The sequence below is a fragment of the Delphinus delphis genome, chromosome 2, assembly GCF_949987515.2.
Source record: "Delphinus delphis chromosome 2, mDelDel1.2, whole genome shotgun sequence".
Lineage (NCBI taxonomy): Eukaryota > Metazoa > Chordata > Mammalia > Artiodactyla > Delphinidae > Delphinus > Delphinus delphis.
This window is the reverse complement of record NC_082684.1, coordinates 12,516,998-12,530,626: the sequence shown is the minus strand read 5'-3', so window position 1 is coordinate 12,530,626 and position 13,629 is coordinate 12,516,998.

The following is a 13,629-nucleotide window of genomic DNA, read 5'->3' as shown; positions in this document are numbered from 1 at the left end:
GTGACCTCAGGAAAACCTCCTGTTTTCATCCCTGAGGTGACAAGATTGTGTTAGGTGACATCTGTGGCCCCTTCCAGCTCTGGGTTTGACTAGCATCTTGGCTTCCTTGAAGCTTGGCAAGTCATTGTGCTTCAGCAGCTCCCTTGGGGGCAGCTGTGCTCTGAATGTTCGTTTTGTGATGTGAAAAACATGGCAGGGAGCTGGGCACTGATTCAGTGAAGACTTTCTGGTGATCTGTCACATCTTGCAGCACCTGCCCGCTTCATCCACTTTACGCTACTGGAAATCAAGAGGAAAGTGGAATTCCAAAATAAGAAGCGCACAGGCAGAACAAAGGGACGGGTCTCTGCTGAGGTGGTCAAGGGCTAATGCCAGGTATTTCCCACTCTCTGCCTGGGCAAGCGGTAGTGTTGTGCTTCCTGACCCCGTGTGTTTGGATGGGGCCATGTGATTAATTCTGGCCAATAAGTTGTGAGGGGGAGTTTGCATATCACTTCCAGGCCAGAGCATGGAGGTGACAGGGGAAACCTTTCAGCACTCTTGACAATGTTTGAGAAGGAGTCTGCTCAGTCAGTCTGGGTCTCTGAATGACCACATTAAACAGTGTCCAGCTGACCCTACATAGACGTGTAACAAAGGAGAGAAATACCCTTTGTTATCTTAGGTCCCTGAGACTTGGGGGTTGTTTGTTACTGCACCATAATCCAGTATGTCCTGACTATTACACAAACCTAGATTCTGTCAAGAGCAGTGGAGAACATGGTTAATTTCCTCTGAGCAACTTTCATTAATCCTTCATTGGGAGCAAAAAAAAAAAAAAACCAAAAGATGCCCATGTGGAAGCTTAACTGGGTCTTTCCTTCCCATCTTACAGTGTGCAATGGTCAAGGATAAAGAGGCCTTGGAAATCCACCACTAAGGTGAAGGTCTATGTAGATTCCTGCCACACCAGTTCAGACCTTAGGTTGCAGGGCCTGTTTTTCCTCTGCCTCGTCTTCCCAGCCTGACTCTGTACCCCAGCACAAGGAGCTTCCTTTCCCTAGCCAGCCCTGTCTGAGTCAGATGGATGAGAAATCAGTTGAGAAAGGGAAAACAAGACAGCTTGATCTTTCAGGGATGAGTTTGAAGACATTTCCTAACTTAATATTTTACCTGCCAGGAAAAAAAAAAGAAAATATTCATAGGAAATTATCTGGACGAGCCCATGTGATGGGTGAGAACTTTCCTCATTGTTTTCAGTGATGTTGTTAGATGACGTGATTGACCATGAATGATATCGAGAGGGATTATTATTGCTGTCCAACCCACTGTTTGCCTGAGACATTTATTATCAGGGAAAGCTGATTACATGCATAAGAATTTTCATGTCTAGCCAAGACCCATAGTAGATGATTTCAGTAAAGCAAATGTATGGACTTAGAAAGAAATTTTAGCAGAAAATTTCCTGTTAAGAAAACTCTTCAAATATAAAATTTTCAAGTCTCATCATATTGGCTCATCATCCCTAAAGTAGAATTTGGTGTGTGTCTACTATGGGACCAACTAATACTTTACCTGGCAAAAGATGTCTGTGCCATGATAGTTATCTATGATAGAATTTATATAAACCCCCTAGACATTCCCCATTGGTACCCGTGTCCCTGGCTGGTTTCCAGGTGTGGCGTTAAAAAGCTTAGCTTCAGGACCCACCTCAGCTACTGACTAGCTCAGAAACGTTAAACAAATCAGTTTATTTCTCTGAGACTTGATTTCTTCACCAGCAAAAGGGAGTCAACTGCCAACTCCTAAGGTAGTTCTGAGGCTCCACTGCTTCTATGGCTCAGTTCTGGTCATGTTCTCCCACTGAGAAGTTTCCATTCCCATCGCCTTGCTGTGTTGTCCAGTATGGTAGCCACTAGCCACGTGTGGCTATTTCAATTTCAATTTATATTAATTAAGATGAAATATAATTGGGACTTCCCTGGTGGTGCAGTGGTTAAGAATCCACCTGCCAATGCAGGAGACATGGGTTTGAGCCCTGGTCTGGGAAGATCCCATATGCTGCACAGCAGCTAAACCCGTGCACCACAACTACTGAGCCTGTGCTCTAGAGCCCACAAGCCACAACTACTGAGCCCGCACACCACAACTACTGAAGCCTGTGCGCCTAGAGCCCGTGCTCTGCAGCAAGTGAAGCCACCATGATGAGAAGCCCGTGCACGGCAACGAAGAGTAGCCCCCACTCACCGCAACTAGAGAAAGCCTGCGCACAGTAATGAAGAACCAATGCAGCCAAAAATAAAATAAATACATTTTTTTAAAAAAAGATGAAATATAATTAGACATCTCGTTCCTCAGTGGCGCACACCACATTTCACATGTTCGACAGACACTGAGGCTAGTGGCTACTGTATTGAACAGTGAAGATACAGAACATTTCCCTAATTGCAGAAAGTTCTATCCGATGGCACTGGATAGCACTACCAAATTCTTGGTTAACATGAAATCTTGTGAGAAGTTCCCCTACGTAAAACAGTTAAAAAGAGATATTCTGATTGAAGACAGGTGGGGAGATCAGAGTCCCTCCTGTCCTCCACCTCTCCTGGCTGCCTCTCGCCTCTCGGGAGGCCGTAAGGAACCCCGCAGAGGCCCTCGGAGCAGAGTCTGAAAACCACTGGTTCATAGGCTAAAGCTCAGACTGCTTCGTAGATGGCCCATTATGACCCGGCCTCAAACTATCCTGTTCTCCTCTCCCACCTCCGCGTCACCGTCCCCTCCCCAGGACAATGAGTTTCCTCTCCCTAATATGCCCTTCCCCCTCCCCTGCTTGCTACTCATGTTAATCACCTTCCAGGACCCCGTTTGAAGTAGATCCCACTCAACAAGTGGGGTTAGTCACTCCCTGTATCCATTACTGGTGCTTTAACTGCTTTGGACTGAGCCTGTCTCTGCAGCCAGCCTGTGAGCTCCTGGAGGGCCGGGGCCACGCCCTGTATCTCTGTATGCTTGGTACACGGGCAGCACTTAGGAAATGTTAGTGGGGTGGATGGACAGAAATTGGGTGAGGCCTTGCAATGGGCCTGTCTCCCCAGCTACACTGTGGGCCAGGGTACTGTCCTGTTTTCTCATGACAACACACTCACACTGATCCACTGCATACTCACAATCTAGCCCTGTTTTTGGACTACACAGCTGCCTTCAGTCCTCAGGTCTGTCCCCAGTGCTGGTGGGAAAGGACACTGTGGCCCGGCCGGGCCTGGAGCTCACGGCTCCTCATTCTTCCCTCCCACAAATATTTGTTAGGCACCTACTGCATATGCAGCAGTAGCTGGGGGGCAGGGGGATGGAGCCCTGGCAAAGCAACACTATCCCTTGCTCTCATGAAGTTCACGTTCTAAGTAAAATAAACAATAAATAAGTAAAACATATTTTGTCAGATGGTATGATGGAGAAAATTAAGCCTGGAAGTGGGGAAGGGAGGGTGGGGCTGGGGCAGGAGAGCAGTGCTGAGGGGGTCACAGGGTGAAGGAGGGTTAGCAGGTGGGTCTCAGGGGAGGTGAGAGACATAAAGGCCCTGAGGAAGGAACCATGTGGATGTCTGGGTGAGGGGTGGTTTGCACAGAGGGGACTGCAAGGACAAAGACCCTGTGGTGGAAGGGTGCTGGGGGTGTTTGAGGCCCGATTGGGCAAAGCCTCGTAGGTGTCTTGCTGTGGACTGAACTGTGTCCCTTCCAAATTCCTATGTTGAAGCCTTAACTCTCAAGGCAACTGTATTTGGAAGTAGGGTTTTTAGGAGGTAATTACGGTGAAGTGAGGGTGGGGTCCTCATCTGAAAGGATTGGTGGCCTTATAGAAGAGAGAGAGAGAGATCACACCAGTGAGCACGCAGTGAAGCCAAGCAGAGCGGTCTCACCCCAACCTGGCCACACTGGCCTCCTGATCTTGGACTTCTGGCTCCAGAGCTATGAGAAATAAGTGTCTGTTGTTTAAGCCTCAAGTCTGTGGAATCTGTTACGGCCACCGGAGCAGACTAAGCCACCTCTGTAGGGACTTTGGCTTTTACTCGGAGTTGGGAGCCCCGGGAGGGTTTGAGTGAGGAGTGGCACATACTGACCTATGGTTAAAAGAATTTGTCTGGCTTCTGTGCTAAGAACAGAGGGGACAAGGGGACAGGGAGACCCAAGAGAAGTCTATTGAAAACATCAGGCAAAGTCCGCACAATGGAATACTTCTCGGCAATAAAAAGGAACAAAGTGATGCCTGCTACAACATGGAAGAACCTCAAAAACATCCTGCTACGTGAAAGAAGCCAGATGCTAAGACCACAGACTGTGTGATGCCACTTATGTGAAATGTCCAGAAAAGACATGATGGAACATTCTAAAATGAGACTGTGGGGATGGCTGTGTAACTATAAATTTACTCCAAATCATTGGTTTGAACCAGGGTGATGAGAGTGGAATTGGTGAGAAATAGTCAGACGCTATTTTGTGGGGTCAGCAGGTAGGATTTGCTGACGGATTAGACCTGAGATGTGAGAGAAAGAAAAGGCAAGGATGGATCTACATGCTAACACTTAGAGCACTTACTATGCTGCAGACCCTGGCCTCAGCCCATTACAAATATTAACCCATTTAATCCTTACGAAAATTCTATGAGATAAAGACTATGAACCCCATTTTACAAATGAGAACACTGAGGCACCACAAGGTGAAGCAGCTTGCCCATGGTCACATATTTAGGATGAGACCAAAGAACTAGATTAGTGGAACTGACATGTATTAAGATGAGGCACGCCATGGGACTTCCCCGGTGGCGCAGTGATTAAGAATCCACCTGCCAATGCAGGGGACATGGGTTCGAGCCCTGGTCTGGGAAGATCCCACATGCCAGGGAGCAACTGAGCCCGTGCACCACAACTACTGAGCCTGCGCTCTAGAGCCTGTGTGCCTCCACTACTGAAGCCCGTGAGTCACAGCTATTGAAGCTTGCGTGCCTAGAGCCTGTGCTACCCAACAAGAGAAGCCACCACAATGAGAAGCCCGCGCACCACAATGAAGAGTAGCCCCCGCTCGCCGCAACTAGAGGAAGTCCGAGCGCAGCAACAAAGACCCAACACAGCCAAAAATAAATAAATAAATAAATAAATTTATTAATAAAAAAGGAAAGATGAGGCACGCCTGTGACAGGAGCTGGTTTGTAGGGACAGAAGGTCAGAAGTGCCGTGTGGACACATCACGTCTGAGAGGCCCCCTGGACACGCTGAGTGAGCCACAGGATAATCGATCAAGTCAGTGGTTTAAAGGAAGTCGCTTTGCTCTGGGACCCTCTTGCCCAAGCTTAAACTGAAGGTGTTTTTATTTGGAAAGGCACCTCGGAGCTGTCCCAGCACAGTGGGATTGAGATGGGGAGGCCAGAGCCCTATGCAGCTGGGAATGGGACGTCAGAGACGGTAGCGGATTGCATATGGGGAGTCTGGCCATCACGGGGCAACTGATTTTCTGCCCACCCTCAGGACAAGCAAGATGCGAGGACAAAAATTCTGGTTTCCAGACACGAGTCAGCACACCTGGTGATTCTAAGAACCCCAGGCAATGACTGTTTCCCTTCAGCCAAGCAGACAGAGCCTCAGCACAGGGATTTGGGTAATTAATGTAATTTGAGTCATTAATTGACCTGATTTGGTCTCATCTGGACTATACAGTTCTCGCCAACATTTGAGATACAATTAGAGGTTGTTATGTGTCTCCCTGTTGACCCACTTGTGGGAGACTCTTTCTGAGTTTACCCGGCAGGATGTAAATGACTTCATCTGGCTTCTAGAGTAAAATACAGTGTCTCTACTTTCAGACCTGTGATGTGTAGAGAACAGTAGGTGGGAAGCCACGAGACTGGCTTCTGATAATCCCCAGGCCACTTATACAGAGGGCAGGCAGTCAGGCTAGATGATCTTCCAAATCCCACCTGTATTAGTCAGGTAGGGCCACCGTAACAAAGAACCACAGACTGGGTGGCTTAAACAACAGAAATGTGTTGTCTCACAGTCCTGGAGGCTAGAAGTCCAAGATCAAGTTATTGGCAGGATTTGTTGCTTCTGAGGCCGCTCCTCTTGGCTTACAGACGGCCACCTTCTCCCTGTGCCCTCACTTGGTCTTCCCTCTGGGCCTTTGTCCTGATCTCCTCTTCTTGTAAGAACACCAGCCATATTGGATTAGGGCCCATGCTAATGACCTCATTTTAACTTAATTACCTCTGTAAAGACCCTATCTCCAAATACAGCCACATTCTGAGCTATTAGGGGTTAAGACTTCAACATATGGATTTATGGGGACTCAATTCAGCCCCCAACTCCATCCAACCCCAAGTTTCAGCGATTCAGGGTCCCCTCTCTGTTGCTAACTCCCCATGAACTAGGCGTGACATTCTTCCTCTGTACCTCAGTTTTCCCATCTGCTCTGCCCCCCTCAACTGGGAGGCACAAACCAGTTAATGTACAAGAAAGTGCTTTGTCACCCCCAAAGCAGTGGTCCTTGGACGGACAGCACCACCCCTCGGGGGCATTTGGGAAATCTCTGGGTGCAGGCTTTGGGTTGTCACCGTAGTTGGGAGACCTCAGGGCATCTAGTGGGTAGGAGCCAGGGACAAGTCCTGCTTCATGGGGGACGTGCCCACACCACGAACTGTCCTCTGCCACTCGTGACTTTCTAATATCCTCTGTGTATTCATGTAGGTGAAAAACAACCCATAATCATCTGAACTTAGCGCCTAATTCTATTTTACATATAAACACAAAGCATTTCTTTTTGCAAAGTTTAAATGTATACTTTTTACAGGAAGGCACTGCCAGGCAAATCGAGAGAAGATTGTACCTTGTTTTGTTTGGAACTGTATCAAAAATTATTCACCACTTTAGAAAACACATTTTCTAGAACACACATTCAGAAAATGGGCTTCTAAGGCAATGCCACTCATAGCAGTTGAGTCACCAGTAAGACATACCTGTACCAGTTTGCATGTGTAGCTGCCTTGTCCCTTCCAACTAGAGATGCAGATGTCTCCTCAGGCTGTTCCCTAGCATAGCTGTGAAATATATTGTCCTAATTTACTTTCTTTCCATTCCTTTTATCACAGCCAGGGCATCATATATTTTCTTGAAATTACGAGATAGGTAGTTATATTATCAATGAATTTCCCTTAAAGAGTGTAAAGGGAATGCTAAATATTTCTAAATGGTGGCTATAACCTAAGAGTTGAGAAATTCTGCTCTAAGACAACATGCGGGTACAAATTTGTACCCGGCTGGTCAACGTCGCCATCTGGGGGTTTTGCATTTCTTCAGCCCCCGGGCACAGGTGCACCTGACCCCCCCAGGTGATCTGGTTGCAGTGGAGCACCCTCAGAAGGAAGGGAACGTTTTTGCTTTTGTCATTTCTTTTAACTCTCACCCAGCAAGGCGCTGGCATCTGCACTGTCTACTACTCATTACTTTAGACAATAGAGTCGGTCACTGCTGAGGCCTCTGGACTTCTGTGAGTGAGAGGGCACAGCTGAAAGCCCAACTCCCCCAAACCCGGCTACCTGTGCCAAGCAGCTGGCAACACCCCGAGAAGCCGGGTCACTTGGAGGCCCGGCTGGGGCAGAACTGTGGGGACCAGCTTGTCACCGGTGACGTCACTGGGCGGGGCAGTTTGAGTTTGGGAATTCTCAGCTGGAGGCTGAGAAAACGATCTGTGCGTGGGCACAGCCTGTACCCTGGGGCAGCCCACCCTGCCACCCTGCCACTTGTCTGTGCTCCAGCTTCACTTCCAGCCTGGGTGCCAGCCCCTTCCCAGCCTTGGGGCCTCCAGCTTCATTAGTGGCACAGCACATAAACGAGGCATGGCTCCCCTGGGATGGCCACCCTCCCCGGGGTGCTGCAGACCCTACCCCAACCTCTCTCCCTGGCGCGCGTTGGCCTTACTGCTGCGGGTGACGTGGAAAGTCCACCAAGAGAAGCCTCCTCGGCAGCAAGCCAGAAGTGGTCCTGCAGTTTCCCTTAGTGCACCTGCTCTGTGTGTCCTGTCCCTCCAGGTCGGTTACTCTGAGCCTCCAGCTGAGAATTCCCAAACTCAATGTCCTGCTCCTTCCTTGAAACCCCCCAGCAGTTCCTCAGCTCCTACAAAGAGACTCCCCAACGTGTGGACCACCTGCATAACTGCTTGTCAAAATGCAGGTTTCCAGGTTGCATCCTGGACCCACAGAATCAGTTTCTGGGGATATGACTCTGGAATCCATCTTTTAATATGAGGTCCCTGGGTGATTCTGTTTTCTCTAATTTGGGGCATCCTGACCTACTGAAAAAAGTCCAGTTGTCTTCATGGCACCGGCAACTCTCACAGCTAGGCTCTGGTCTACCTATCCAGGCTCATTTGTCACAACCGGGCTCACAGTGAACTTGTCATTGCTCCCCAGCATCGTGTGCCCTACCGTTTCCACATTCCTCTACATATACTCTTCCTTCTGTCTGGAAGCACAGTCCCTCCCTTCCCCCTTGAAAACTCCTACACACCTTTTAAGACAAGATCAAACAGCACCTCCTCTGGAAGCCTTCCATGACTCCCTCCAGGTAAGCCGTTGTTGCTGCGGCGCAAGGTCACACCATGATTATAGCGCTTCCCATCCTGTTCTGTCCTCACCCCTTTAACCCCACGTGGCAACGCCCTCCTCATTGTCAGCCCCTGGCGACAGGAGGACTGTCTTATTTATCTTTGAAACCCCAGCAACTAACACCCTTCCTGGTACATCCTGGGTGCTCGGTAAATATTTATGTAACTTTAAGTGGTCTCTTGGACACTAATTTCCCATCTCTTCTTAATTGAGGTTCTGCCTTAGGCTGCTGGGCTTCATTTAAACCTTGGTCATTAAAAAGCATTTCCTTTGTTTCTTCTGCGTGGTTCATATTTAGCCAAAGAGATTTATTTCTCCAATAAACCCTGCTCTCTAGACAGCCACATTCATCTGTTCCTCCTACTGAGAAATGCAGGGACAGTATGCACCAAGAACTCCTGTGCTAGTGAATGCAGAAGAAGGGGACCAGGGGGCTTCCCTGGTGGCGCAGTGGTTGAGAGTCCGCCTGCCGATGCAGAGGACACGGGTTCGTGCCCCGGTCCGGGAAGATCCCACATGCCGTGGAGCGGCTGGGCCCTTGAGCCATGGCCGCCGAGCCTGCGCATCCGGAGCCTGTGCTCCGCAACGGGGAAAAAAAAAAAAAAGAAGAAGGGGGGCAGAGAAACTCGGTTCTGTCTCACCGCCAGCCAGCAGTTGATCAAGGCTGCTTCCCTGGCATTTGTCTCCTGTGTTTGCAGGGTTAAATGAGGTTCTTTAGGGGGAAAAAAACTCAGAACTCTTTTCTTTGTTCTACTGACTCCTCTAATATTTTTTTTTAAGGTTTTATTTATTTATTTAGGCTGTGTTGGGTCTTCATTGCTGCGCGCGGACTTTCTCTAGTTGTGGCGAGCAGGGGCCACTCTTTGCTGGGGTGCGTGGGCTTCTCATTGCGGTGGCTTCTCTTGTTGTGGAGCATGGGCTCTAGGCACGCGGGCTTCAGTAGATGCAGTGCGAGCTCAGTAGTTGTGGCTCACGGGCTCTAGAGAGCAGGCTCAGTAGTTGTGGCTCACGGGCTTATTTGCTCTGCAGCATGTGGGATCTTCCCGGACCAGGGCTCAAAGCCGTGTCCCTTGCATTGGCAGGTGGATTCTTAACCACTGTGCCACCAGGGAAGTCCTGCTCTAATTTTTAATATGAAAAAAAGAGAATCTCGGGTTCATGTTCTAAGAGGGTGGCTAGCCTATCAGGGAATGTAGAGCTGACAGGTGTGTTGTTAGCAAACCCAACAGACTCCAAGCTCCAAGCAACAAAAATGCAGGCTGGGGATATTTCCTACTTCCTGGCGACCCAAGACTGCTGGAGAATTTTTGCCTGATGTGAATTCAGGTACATATTCGGTCTTAACAGTTGGGGTTAACACCCATCCGATTTCTTCTGTGCGGATATCTTCCTTTCTGTTTGATCTTCCTTTCTGTTTTTGAGAATTTTATATCTTTAAGGGTTCCTGCTGCTAAACTGTTTTCATAGATGCAAACCAACTGTTCTGGTGGTGAGGCTATTATATTCCCTGCCAACTTATCTCCAGGAGAATTAAGGGGTTTGGGGAAGGGGAGGACGGCAAGCACTAAATGGACTGGCTGGGTGCTGAGCTGGACACAAACAATACGGTCTTGCTCCTAGAATTCTGAAAGTTCAGGGTGAGAAGGAACTTTGAAGTTCACGTTGTCTAACCCCTCCTTTCCATGCTTGAACTCCCTCTGTGACATTCCCAGCAAATGTTGATTATCTGACCCTTGTACATCACTTCCTGTGCCAGAGAACTCATTACTCTCTCAGGCAGCCCATTCCATTTTCTTTTCTTTCTTTCTTTCTTTTTTTTTTTTTTGCGGTACGCGGGCCTCTCACTGTTGTGGCCTCTCCCGTTGCGGAGCACAGGCTCCGGACGCGCAGGCTCAGCGGCCATGGCTCACAGGCGCAGCCGCTCCGCGGCATGTGGGATCTTCCCGGACCGGGGCACGAACCCGTGTCCCCTGCATCGGCAGGCGGACTCTCAACCACTGCGCCACCAGGGAAGCCCCCGTTCCATTTTCTGATTGCTCTGCTCGCCAGCTTTCTCATAGGGTAAGCTGACATCGTGTCTCTGTAACTTCTAGGGAATGGCCTTGCTTGTGCCTGCTTGTGTCACGTAGAGAGAGGCTTAAGGACTGGAGGTTTTCTCTTGTTCAGGTTAATCATCCCTGGTTTTGTACACTACTTCTGTGGGTGATGGGAACCTACATTGTTTTTACACTTTTTTCACATAATGGAGGTACTGTGACATGAGCCCTCTGTGGAGAGCTCCCCAGTGGCATGGTTCACTTACTTCTCCCCGGGATGGGCATGTGAATTCCATCCGCAGCCATTCACATCAAAGTGGTGGCTGTCACTACCTCAGTACTTAGTAGCTTAATGCTGGGCACATAGGGGTACTCAATGAATATTTACTGGATAAATACAAGGATAGATGGATGAATGGGTGGATGAATGGGTGGGTGGTTGAATAAAGAAATAGATAAATGGATGAATAAATGAAATTATGACTCAGTAAGTGAAGGATGCCAACTGGAAATGTTTGGATCAATCAATCAATATCTATGGAACCTCTTCTATACCAATATCGTGCTGGGTAGAGGGAAAGGAGTGCTGGGGAGAAAATGAGCCTTTTACAAAGCAGTGTAGATATAATGATTTATATCCTAATGAGAGAAACAAGCTGGATGCAGACCTGTGAAAACAGCCTCCTCCCTCTCTAGACCTGATGGTTATTGACATCTGTCTATAGCAAGTTACCCGCAACATAAATCTGACTCCTTGGAGTTCCTTCCTGTGATTTGGGCTTGAAAGAAGTTAGAGCTGGAAGGGCTATTAGTGATTAACTGGTCAAATCCCCTCTTTTACAGTGAGGACCTGGAAATGGAAGTGACTTACCCAAAGCCACACAGGGAATTAGTGCCAGAGCCAGTTCTGGAATCCCTGTCTCTCAACTCCCAGTCCAGCACCTCTTTTCCACTATGCTTTCTTTGCTCAGAGATTATTTGTCTTAATCCACATTCATTGTGTACTTGCTCCAAAATGTCTGCTTTGCATTAACTTTGCAGACCTGGCTGGCTTTGAATTCCATATATATCATTCATTCATTCATTCATTCACCCATTCTCTATCCAGCCACACTTGGGGGAATATTTATTATTTCACATTGACCATTAGTATTTAGGATAAACAATGCTCCGTGTATTTATTAAAAATAACTTTGAAAATAGTCTCCTTGGTTTTTACATAAGGTTCACAACAGTCTCCCTTGGAAGCCAGTATGGAGTTGAAGAAGGCTATGTGTGATTTAAATTTAAAGATGGGCCAGATATGACCTGTGATGAATTTTCAGTGGCTGTCGTGCACTCGGGTTGCAGAGACATTAAGGAAGGCTTGTAAACTACCTAACAGAGCACTTAAAAATCTAATAAATAAGAAATACAATGCCACTGTCAGAAGCCTCGATGGAGGTCGGAGGAAGCCAGAGAAGTAATTTGTGCAGTAAATCCTGTGTTTTTCCATTACTCTTTTTTTCCCCTTCAGACGGGCTAAAAATAGAAGTCTCAAATAAATACATATCAGAGGTAGAAAAGAGAAAATGGTGATTTGGAATGAATTGCTTGATGGTCTAAGCTGACAATATAGAAATTGGAATCAGAGATTATAAGCGCAGGGTATGATACCACCATGTTTTCTAGGGAGCCATATTTGATTTGGCAAAAGGTCTAAAGGGCTCGGTGGGGGGGAAATGTTGCCACGTCCCATAAAAACAGATCAAGGTGAACAAGGTGAAGACCCAGGGAAGTATGACTTTAGTCCTTACCTGGTTGATGTCTCCTGGACATTCCATGGTCTGACTTCTTTATGGTCATTAATGACCATGACTGAAGGTGTTTCCGCTCCGATGTCTCAAACCATCTGGCTTCTCCTCCCATCACGCAACTACTCTTCTGATGACCACCAATGACCTTGTCATTGAGGCCAGTGGACACTTGTTTTATCCCTTGTTTCATGTGGCGCTGGTATTGACCCCTGCTTCCTTTCCCTTTCGCTGCTTTTCTTCCTCCTTCTCATCCCCATGTTCTCAGTATCCTTTGCTGGCTCTTTTTCATCGCTTGTATTTGAATGTTGATGTCCCCCAAGGGCTGTCCTTCACTCTCTTTTTACTCCACACATTCTGAGCAACTTTGAGACTCTCAGCTTTCTGTCTTCACCCATTGTATGTCTTAGCTCCATATTTTCAAATTTTTTCTAGATCTGTGCTGCTTAATATAGTTGCAGCTAGCCGCATGTGGCCTTTTAAATTCAAGATCTCAAATTAAAATAAAATTTAACATTTGGTTTTTCATTCACATAAGCCACACTTTAAAAAATCGAAGTATAGTTGATTTACAATGTTGTGTTAGTTTCAAGTGTACAGCAAAGAGATTCAGTTATACATATATATATATATTCTTTTTCCAGATTCTTTTCCATTATAGGTTATTACAAGATATTGAGTATAGTTCCCTGTGATATACAGCAGGTCCTTGTTGTTTACCTATTTTATATATAATATTATGTATCTGTTAATCCCAAACCCCTAATTTATCCCTCCCTGCCCCCCCTTTCCCCTTTGGTAACCATAGGTTTGTCTTCTATGTCTTGTGAGTCTGTTTCCTTCTTTCTTTTTGGCTGCGTTGGGTCTTCTTTGCTGTGCGCGGGCTTTCTCTAGTTGCGGCGAGTGGGGGCTACTCTTCGTTGTGGTGCACAGGCTTCTCATTGCAGTGGCTTCTCTTGTTGCAGTGCACGGGCTCTAGGCGTGAGGGCTTCAGTAGTTGTGGTTCGCAGGCTCTAGAGTGCAGGCTCAGTAGTTGTGGCACACGGGCTTAGTGGCTCCGCGGTACGTGGCATCTTCCCGGATGCCAGGACTCGAACCCATGTCTCCTGCATTGGCAGGCGGATTCTTAACCACTGCACCACCAGGGAAGTCCCTGTGAGTCTATTTCTGCTTTG